Source organism: Citrus clementina, unplaced genomic scaffold, assembly GCF_000493195.1.
Source record: "Citrus clementina cultivar Clemenules unplaced genomic scaffold, Citrus_clementina_v1.0 scaffold_5, whole genome shotgun sequence".
Classification (NCBI taxonomy): domain Eukaryota; kingdom Viridiplantae; phylum Streptophyta; class Magnoliopsida; order Sapindales; family Rutaceae; genus Citrus; species Citrus x clementina.
In genome coordinates this window covers 10,647,479-10,658,036 of record NW_006262201.1, presented here as the reverse complement: position 1 = coordinate 10,658,036, position 10,558 = coordinate 10,647,479, and the positions used below count along the sequence as shown (strand labels likewise).

Below are 10,558 nucleotides of genomic sequence, written 5' to 3'. Positions count from 1 at the left end.
GTTCACGCCATCCTGTAGTCACTCTAGTGGGTATCAATTCATTATCAGCATTGGTAACTACTGTGACTCCTGACTTTTTAGGGACAACTTGTACAGGACTGACCCATGAACTATCAGAAATTGGGTAAATGATACCTGCATCTAATAGCTTAAGGACTTCAGTTCTAACCACTTCTTTCATATTAGGATTTAACCGACGTTGCATTTCCCTAGTAGATTTAGCATTTTCATCAAGGTGAATGTAATGCATGCAATCTACTGGGTTTATACCTTTTATGTCTGCTATGGTCCATCCTAATGCTCCTTTGTGCTCTTTTAAAACATCCAACAACTTACCTTTTTGTCCATCATTGAGGGATGATGAGATGATTACCGGCAGAGAACTTTCTTCTCCCAAAAATGCATATTCCAAAGTGTTGGGTAATGGTTTGAGCTCGAGTTTCGGTGGTGATTCTGATGATGGGATGAGTTTCTTCTCTGATGGCGCTAGTTGTTCAACTCTTGACTTCCATTTATTAGTGTCCATAGATGGTGCTGAGTCAAGCAAGGCATTGACCTCATCAACCGATCTGTCAATATCAAAATCAAAACCAAAGTGAGTTAAACATGTTTGTAAATGATCATCACTAAGGTTTGAAAGAAAAGTGTCATCAACTAATGCTTCGATTAAATCCACATCAACAATTCCATCATCTGCACTGTGAGGTTGTTTGGCAATGTTGAAGATGTTCAGCTCCATAGTCATGTTGCCGAAGGACAACTGCATATTTCCAGTTCTACATTGAATGTGAGCATCCGCAGTTGCCAAGAAAGGTCGGCCTAGAATAATGGGGATGTGCTTCCTTGAATCCTGTATTGGTTGAGTGTCAATTACAATGAAGTCAACAGGAAAATAAAATTTGTCTACCTGGATAAGCACGTCCTCCACAATACCACGAGGTATTTTTGTGGACCGATCTGCAAGTTGTAACACCACTGGAGTTGGGTGTAATTCTCCCAGTCCAAGTTTCACAAACACTGAATAAGGTAACAGATTTACACTAGCTCCTAAATCCAACAAAGCATTCTCAATTGTGTGGTTCCCTATACTACATGAGATAGTGGGGGAGCCTGGGTCTTTGCATTTTAAAGGAATTTTATGTTGGAGTATAGAACTAACGTTTTCTGTTAAAAATGCCTTCTTTTGAACATGCATGTTTCTCTTTTTAGTACAAAGGTCTTTAAGAAACTTGGCATAAGATGGAACTTGTTTAATAGCATCAAGCAAAGGGATGTTAACACTTACCTGTTTGAAGATTTCAAGAATCTCACCTGTGGATTTTCCCTTTTTTCCTTTCGCTAACCTCTGAGGAAATGGAGCTTTGGGAACATATTCTTGTGGGTTGGTTTCTTCTTTCTCCTCCGGTGATGAGTCATCAACATTCACAGGTACAATTTGATTTTCTTTTGTCACTGGCATCTCCACCTTGTTGTCGACTTCCTTTCCTTTTCGCAAGGTCATTACTGCTTTGACCTCTCCATGCTGCTGTGGTGAACTGGTACTTGCTTCATGTACTCCTTTAGGGTTAGGCACTGGTTGACTTGGAAACTTACCTTTCTCAACGGTCATTGCCAAGGTCTGAACTGAAGAAGCAAGTTGTCCCACCATCTTCTCGAGGCTTGAAACTGATTGGGCTTGTGAATTGAAGCCTGCTCTCAACTCATTTCGTAGTCCATCAATGGTGCGATTCTGTTGCTCAATCGTGGAGTGAGTAACATTCTTGAAATTTTGGAATGCATCCTCCCATGGTCTGGGTTGAGAGTAGTTCTGGTTCTGATTGTATGGTCTAAATGGTGGTTGAGAGGCTTGAGGAACTTGAGGAATTTGTTGCATTGGTGGAGCTGGAGCTGTTGGTCCATTCTGTTGGAATCCTTGAGACCATGAAAAATTGGGGTGGTCTCTCCATCCAGGGTTATATGTGTTGGAGTATGGGTTGTAATTTGATGGCTTTCTCATTACACCTATGGCATTGGCTTGATCTGAGTATGAGTCCTGGTCATGTGGTTCTGTTGATTTAGCAGTCGATAACGATGCTATTTGTCGAGCAAGACCTTCAACCATCTCCTTAACTTCTTTGATTCCCGAAGTTGACTCGCCAATTTGAACCTCATTTACTCCCTTAATTCGTCTAGTATTCCTGAGTGATCGACTCCGTTGTTGGGAATTATCCGCTTGTCGCTGGAAGAATTCCCAAATCTCTGATGCACTTTTTGACATTAGCTCTCCTCCACTTGTCGCCATTAGCCATTCTTGCACATTTGGCAATAATCCCTCCAAAAAGTATTGGCATTGGTGCCATTTCTCGTACCCATGATGTGGACACTTCAAGAGTAGCCCATTGAATCGCTCCCATGTTTCGAAAAATTGCTCGTCCTCTCTCTGGGTAAACTCCGAGATTTCCCTGCGAATAGCATTGGTTTTATGCACTGGGAAATATTTATTTAAAAATTTTGTAACCATTTGTTCCCATGATGAAATGCTATTGGCAGGTAAAGTATTTAACCATGAACGAGCTCTATCCTTTAAAGAAAATGGGAATAGTCTAAGTTTGACATCATCGTCTGAAAAATTTTCATATTTAAAAGTTTGACAAATGGCATGAAAATCATTCAGATGATTATATGGATCCTCATTTTCTAGGCCATAAAATGTGGGGAGACAATTTAGCACACTAGGTTTTAATTCGAAACTCCTAGCAGCTACATTTGGGTATCTTATGCATGATGTACTCAAATTAGCTAAGGGACTGAAGTAGTCCTTAAATGGCCTCTCTTGTGGTTGCAAATCCATTTTATTTTTAACGTGTTTGTGTGTGCGAAGTGTTTTTTCTAATTCAAGGTCTATAGGTTCAAGATTAGGTAATAATGACCTACGACCATGCATGCAAAATAAATAAAATAAAAATAAAGATGCAAACAAAACAAAAAATAAAGATGGGAACAAAACAAATAAAAATAAAGAAGAGGGAGAAATTACGATACTAACCTTATTGCGCTATTACAACCTTTCTATAAAAATACACAAAAATAAATACGTGAAAGAAATTAACTAAAAATTAAATTAATAAGATAAACAAAAAAAATTACAAAGAAAAATAAATGGAAAATTAAATTACAAAATTTTAAAGAAGAGAAAAAGAAAAGAAATACTAACCTTTAAATGTAGATTCACTTTTTTTTTCTTTTTTTTTTTAATAATAAAAAAAAATACAAGAAAACAAATAAAAGAAATTATTCAAAAAAATTAATTCTATGAATTAAAATTACTTACCTCCCCGGCAACGGCGCCAAAAACTTGTTGTGCAAATTTTAATGTACTCGCAAGCGCACGAATCTATTGTAGTGTAGAGCAATGGTGACGAGTGTCGATCCCACGAGGAGGTGGATTTTAATTATATATAGAATTAATTTTGTAAATGGGTGGTTGGAATTATGGTGGAAATGATTTGGAATATGCTAAAACTTAAATTAAAATGGCGAGAATAAATTCTAAAACTGGAATTGCAATGGAGAGAATAAATTGAAGAGAAAATCTATTAAATTGACGTACTTGGGTATCTGGATCCGTATCAACATGCATCATAGGCTAAATAATCCGTATTAATGTCAATTAAATCATGAGGGGGGAATCCACACCTCATGAACCACGCTCTAATCAATATGGTGCTAAGGGCTTATCGTGCCAAATAATAATAACCTTATACTAGAGAGCCGGTGTAACCAAGGCGGTATCTAGACAAGACTATTATTATTTGTCGACGAGAAGTCAAAACATCCACAAAAATTAGAGGGGAAGAGAAAATAAATTTACCAAATTAAGCCCATGATACATGTTGAGACTTCACCTTCAACCCAAGCTTGAAAGAAAATTAGCCACTCATAATTGAACTAGGGGCAAAATGGGAATTTATTAAAATACGAAGAAAATACAAGATGGAGAAGGAATTACAGAAAATGGATCCCAAAAATGGATTCAGAGATATCAAATTAGGGGGGGGAGGCCCCCTTTTTATAGATACATGGAGTAAATCATGGCCATCGGATTAAAAACAGTTTGGACGCTCAGGATTGCGCCACGTCATCAGTCAACAGTCCACGTTTGACCACGCGGATGAACAGTAACACGGTTTGACCCGACTTTGAACAGTAACGCGGTTTGACCCGGATGAACAGTAACGCGGTTTGGTTGAAAATAATCCTGTGTGATGCATGCACCGTACGCGAGATTTTTCGTCCACTAATATGCTGCCACGTCACCATCAACAGTACATAAGAATTTTAGTCCAACAGGATCGTGACACCTCATCAGTCAATGCCACATCATCGGTCAATGCCACGTCATCATCCGTCTATGTGAACAGTGTCGTGAACAGTAACGTATACAGTACCGTACACGTGAATAGTACCGTACATGTGAATAGTGCCATTTTTCCTTTTATACTCCTCCTAAGGTTTTCGACCGTCCTGAGTTCAAAAGTGATGTCCGTTTTGCCGTCTGATCTCTCATTTATTGTGAAATGACTATAATGCCCCTAAAATACATAAAATACTTAATTAAAATAAAACACATGTAATTAAATCACAAGAAGGTTAAATATATAAAAGTAAGGGTTGTTAGTAAGACTTAAAATGTAAAATGACGGTTTTCTCCTTTATAAATATGCATTTTCTAACACTCAACATTAAATTCCATAGAACAATTTATATCATCCACAAGTTTGCTTACTGACAGGAGGTTCTTTTTAAGTTTGGGAACAACCAAAATATCTTTCAAGTTTAATTTCCCATGTGTGGTATCACCGATATGAGAAATATGTAAGCTTTGGCCATTCCCTACAAAAATCTTATCAGAACCTCCATAGGGTATAAATTTCTTTAACTTACCAGTGCTATTTACCATGTGGGCAGTAGCACCTGAATCAGCATAAAGTTGTGGGTCATTCTCGTCTTGCAGATTCATGGCTGCGAGGGCTTGCGGTGCTTCCTCTTCAGGGGTAAAGTAGTCATACCTGTGCCTACAAACTGCAGCACTGTGGTTAGTTTTACCACAAATTTGACAGATTATACCTGATTTGGAATTGTGTTTTCGCTGATCAACATGTTCTGTACTGTAGTGTTTTGGGGCAGGTGGCGGATTTGGGCCATTATTATTGAACCTTGGTTGCGGCAGAGAGTTGTTAGAGGGTGATTGATTCATATTAAAAGATTGATTTATATTGTTGTGCCCATTGTTAGAGGGATAATTTCCTCTTCCACGAAAGTTGTTGTTAAAGCTGCGTCCTTGTCCTGGGAAAAGTGGAAGATTGTTGTTGAAGCCGCGTCCTTGTCCTTGTCCTTGAAAACTTTTCCCACGTCCACGTTGCCCAAAGAAGGCTTGCTGTGGATCCGCTTCTTTGCCATCATTCTTCTGAGCGATCACAGTCTGCTCATGATTCTGCAAGGCTGACAGGAATAGTTTCAAACTTGGATAAGGTGGCTTGGTTAGCATAGCCGTTTTGAAGTCGGCATACTTGGGTCCTAGTGCCCGTGCCAATTGAAAGACTTTGTCATCGTCCGTCAAGGGCTTTCCAATGGCAGCTAGATTGTCACACAGTCCTCTAAATTTGTTCAAGAAGTCATCAAGCTTCAGGGAGCCTTTCTTTAAGGAGAAGAGATTGTCTTTAAGCCAAGACTCTCGCTCCTTGGTGGCTGGAAGCATATTTTCCTCAATGGAGAGCCAAACTTCTTTCACTGTTTGTCCTCCAACTACCAGTGTAAGGACGTCTTCCATCATCATTCCACGTAACCAGGTAAGAAGCAACCCATCATTGTGTGCCCAAACTGAAAAGTCAGGGTTGGCAATAGACTTTCCATTACTGGAAATTGTTTGGGGTGGTGAGTCATCAGAGATGTGATTGTTGAGTCCTAGGTTACTGATCAGGGGAAGGACTTGGGACCTCCATAAGAGATAGTTGTTGCTGGAGAGTTTAATAGATATTAGATTGGCACATTGTGGATAGTTTGCAGGGAGAGTTTGGCCTCGGTTTGGATATTGGATGAAGAAGCCATAAGCTCTGATACCATGCTAAAATTCAAGAGTATTGAAAAGGATTAAAAGTTTTTATTCACTTCCCTTTTTAAGGAACAAGATCGGGTATTTATACACGAGTAGAGGAACTATATATGGAAGAAACATTTTACAGAAATTATGGGATTAATTCTAAACTTAGTCGTTGACTAGCCGTTGGCTAAGATATGAAGAGAATATGGACTTGAATAATGGCTGGCCATCTTTCTTTGGTGAGTGTGCATGTCACGGGATTGTGTGAGATGATTGTTGCAAGCCTTTGGCAAGAGCAATACAGATTGCCATATTTGTTTCCAACGGTTTGCAACTTGCCTTGTTAATGTGGGATTGAGTTGGTGTGCTGATTTTTTCCATGTTGGTGCGTGACTCATGTGGCTGCATGTGGTTCATGTGTTGTGACTGTTCGAATTCCACATTTGGTGGGCAATGTATCTTAACACGGCAAATCCTCCAGAAGTTAGACATATCCGGAAGGCTTCTCCGATGGTCCCTTGAATTAAGCGAGTTCGACATCATCTTCAAGCCTCGTTCGGTGATTAAGGCCCAAGCCATCGCTGATTTCATTGCGGAATTTACCAATGACTCAAGTGGTGAAGGTGATATGAGGTACCTGTCATATACCCCATCCACCGACGAAGGGGGACAGGTCTGGAAAATATATGTAAATGGTTCCTCTAACTCACACGGAAGTGGTGCGGGAGTTATTATAATCGACCTGAATAAGGTGAAAATATGCTACGCTTTGCAATTTGGATTCAAGGCTTCATACAACGAAGCCGAATACGAGGCCATCATAGTAGGGTTGAGGATGTTGAAGGCTTTGGGAGCAAAGAGGGTAAATGTCAAGAGCGACTCCCAGTTGGTGGTAAGCCAAATTACTGTACAATATCAAACGAAAGAGGAAAACATGAAAGGTACCTCGAAAAAACTAGATAGTTGATGTCCCAATTTTACGAGGTTAAAAGTGTACCCCGATTGGAGAACAGCAAAGTCGACACCCTGGCAAAAATGGCGTCCCTTGGTGTAGCTCAGTCAGCTGGCCCCATCATGATAGAACACATACCCGCCCCCAGCATTGATCTCCTAGAGCTGTTGGAAGTAGGATCACTGTCCAACGAGGTACTTTGGATGGAGTTTATCATAAGGTACCTCAAGGATGGAGACCTCCCCTCAGATAAAAGTGAAGCAAGAAGACTAAAGTATAAAGCTGGGCGGTATTGCCTGATCCAGGATACCCTATGCAGAAGAGGGTTTACTCTTCCTTACCTTAAATGCTTAGGAAGTGACAAGGCCGAGTATGTTATGAGGGAGATACATGAGGGGATTTGTGGCAATCACTATAGAGCACAATCACTGGCGCAAAAAGCTCTCCGTCAGGGGTACTACTGGCCTACTATGCGGGAAGATGCCAAGAATATGGTACGAAGCTGTGACAAATGCCAAAGGTTCGCCAGGGTACCCCACCTACCTCCAGAGAAGCTAACAGTTATATCTTCCTCTTGGCCCTTCGCATTATGGGGAGTGGACCTCATTGGCCCGTTATCTACCAGGAAGGGGCAAGCAAAACATGTAATCGTGACGGTAGATTATTTCACAAAGTGGGCAGAAGCAGAGCCACTAACAAGCATCACAGAAAGGAAAACCACGGAATTCATTTAGAAGAACCTCATTTGCAAATTTGGGATCCCCTATGCGATTGTTAGTGATAATGGCAAGAAATTCGATAATGGAAAATTTTGAAGTTTTTGTTCGGAGCTTGGGATAGCCAACCGATTTGCTACCCCTGCTCATCCCGAATCTAATGGGCAAGTCAAAGCCGTTAACAAGATCATCAAAGGTATCCTAAAAAAGAAGCTAGAAGAAAGAAAGGGAGCATGGGTAGACGAGCTACCTGGGGTTCTGTGGGCCTATCGGACTACTCAAAACACCTCCACCTGGGAGACCCCGTTTTCCCTTGCATTCGGCGTTGACGCAGTGATTCCAGCGGAAATCGGGGTACCCTCTCACAGGGTTGAATACTTTGATGAGGTCGAGAACACCTCCTTGATTGCTTCCAACCTTGATTTGGTGACCGAAAAAAGGGCTAGAGCATAATTGAGGACAACCATCTATCAGCATCGCATTTAGGGTCTATATGAAAAAAGGGTACGCCCTCGATCCTTTAAGAAATGGGAGTTGATCTTGAGAAAGGTAACTCAGAACACTAGGGTACCCTGCGAAGGCACTTTTGGGGCAAATTGGGAAGGACCTTACCGCATCGACAAACCCGTTGGGTCAGGTGCATACAGGCTACTCCACATGGATAAGATAATCGTGAGGTACCCCTGGAATGCTACAATGCTACGGAAATATTACTAAAGGACAGTGTCTTAACCTTTAGTCTTTTGCTGCTATTTGCTTTCTTTAATATTCTTGTGTGGTAGGCCAAATGGGGTACCCTAAATGCCCTATGTTGGTCAGTTGCAACTTTAGAGTTTCTTTAATTTTCAAATTAAAATGATAGGAGGTTTTGCGGTCTCCCATTCTTCTCAGGGTAACAAAGCTAAGTCATGTATTGATCAACGCTTTCGTTATCTATAAATGCATTTTCTTTCTCAACAAATATGATGTGGGTTCTTTCTTTATCTTTCGCCACTTCGATCTTAGGATGCGGATTATATTCATTTATCGCCATTAATATACCATCGCATCTGGTTATATGCAATTCCCGCCATAAGCTTATCAACTATGACTAACCTATCACAGGACCAGCCAGGGTACCTGATATGCCTAGATCGTGATGATCTATGGAAAGCCAAGATGGGCAACGGAGTGAACAGCCCAGGGGTAGCCTTTCTGCAGAAGCATGACAAAGCTACCTAAACAAAGAGAGGGAGGGTCAAAGAGGACCTGAGGGTGGAGTAAAATCGGCATACCCTAGCGCCACCAGGTTCAGCTTAGGTATGAGTACACCCACACCTCCGTCCTCTTACTTGAGCAAAGTAGGGGGTAAGCTATTCAAAAAATTCAAAGAGAACTTCGAAAGAATAAGAAAGTGATTGGTTGGACCAATTGCGCTTTCAACGTTTGATCAAGATGTCGCGATGATATTTTGATTACTTATTTGTGGGGAATCCGCTATAGTTTCCGAGAAGGACATGCACTAAATTTGTGGAGAATCTGCCTGATGTCGAATATTTGTTAAGGTACCGGGGGTACCCCATTTCAAAACAAAATGAGAGGTACTCTAGAAATTTGCAAGATAACAGTTTAGCCCAGCATTCATTTATAGATAACAAGGATGCAAAATACAAGAGAGCTCGGTGGCATGGAATCATAACAAAAGAGAAGTCCCAATAATACAAAATATCTCAAGAAACCAAAAAGAAAGAAACAAGTTCTAAATAGCAAAATGTGGATAGATCCAAAACGACAAGAGCACTATGAAGCGGCTACACCGAGGGTGGAACACCATCCCTACCTTCTGTCTCCAGAGGGTGATCAGCAGAGGACTTTGGGGTACCCGGAATATGAGCAAATGAAGTAGGGGCATCTGAGGCAGGCAATGACTGAAGCATGCAGGGTACCCTAGGTGACCCGGAAGGGGTACCCGACCGTGCATGGGAAGACTTCTTCCTCTCCGCAATCGTCTTCAGAATCGTGGCCTTGTTGACAAATTTCTGCACGCGAGGTACCTCCAGTTCCGGATCCACGCTCCACACCTCCGTCATGATGAGTGAGAATGCATCATCTGCCATCGTCTTTTGTCGGGATAACAGATCCTCGTTTGTGGCCCTCAACTCGTCGCAGTCCTTCTCCACCCGAGATTTCTCTCCAGAAAGGCCAGTAATGCATTCCTGTAAAGTCTTGACTTCTCGAGCAAGCTCGTCCTCGCGAGACTGATGACTTCAGAGCTCACCCCTTAACTTGTCAACCTCCAATTGGGCGACAACAAGGGAGTCGAAATCTGGAAGGCAGTGGCTGAGAAGATAGGATGCCTGCAGGTCGTAAAAGACATGTTAAATATATGTGTATGGCAATAAGAGTAAATAAATAAAAATGGAGGATACACCCGAGGTACCCCATTAAAGCTTACCTCTTGGGTAGCCCTAAGTGCTTGACCATAGTGCTGGCTCAAACTCATCTTGTTTGTCTCTTCAGCGACCTCGGAGGTAACATTTTCGACAGAATAGTAGAAGCAGCGAGCCAAGTGCGAAACCTCCTTGTTGGAAGCCGGGTCTAGGTCACCTTCATGCAACTCATCGGGGAAAGCCGAAACCAGCCCAAATTTTCTCTTCTTTGAACGAGAGGGACTCTTCGACCCACTGTGGGAGGTACCCTGGGATTTCCCTTTTAGTCCAGGAGCTCAAGGTGGCCGGGAACTCTTCTGGGGTATCGCCGAATCCTGAGATCCAGAAGCACCACCCACTACCACTTGGAAAAAGGCATCAAAAGCGTCACCTGGCGACTCCA

The 10,558-nt window shown here is 41.6% G+C and overlaps 1 non-coding gene across 1 annotated transcript; it reads left to right on the top strand.

The window, feature by feature from the left end:
- Positions 1–2,345: 2,345 nt before the first annotated feature.
- On the top strand, positions 2,346–2,449 carry LOC112098675. The gene has a single exon (XR_002905785.1). It is a non-coding gene; the product is annotated as a small nucleolar RNA R71 (small nucleolar RNA).
- Positions 2,450–10,558: the final 8,109 nt, after the last annotated feature.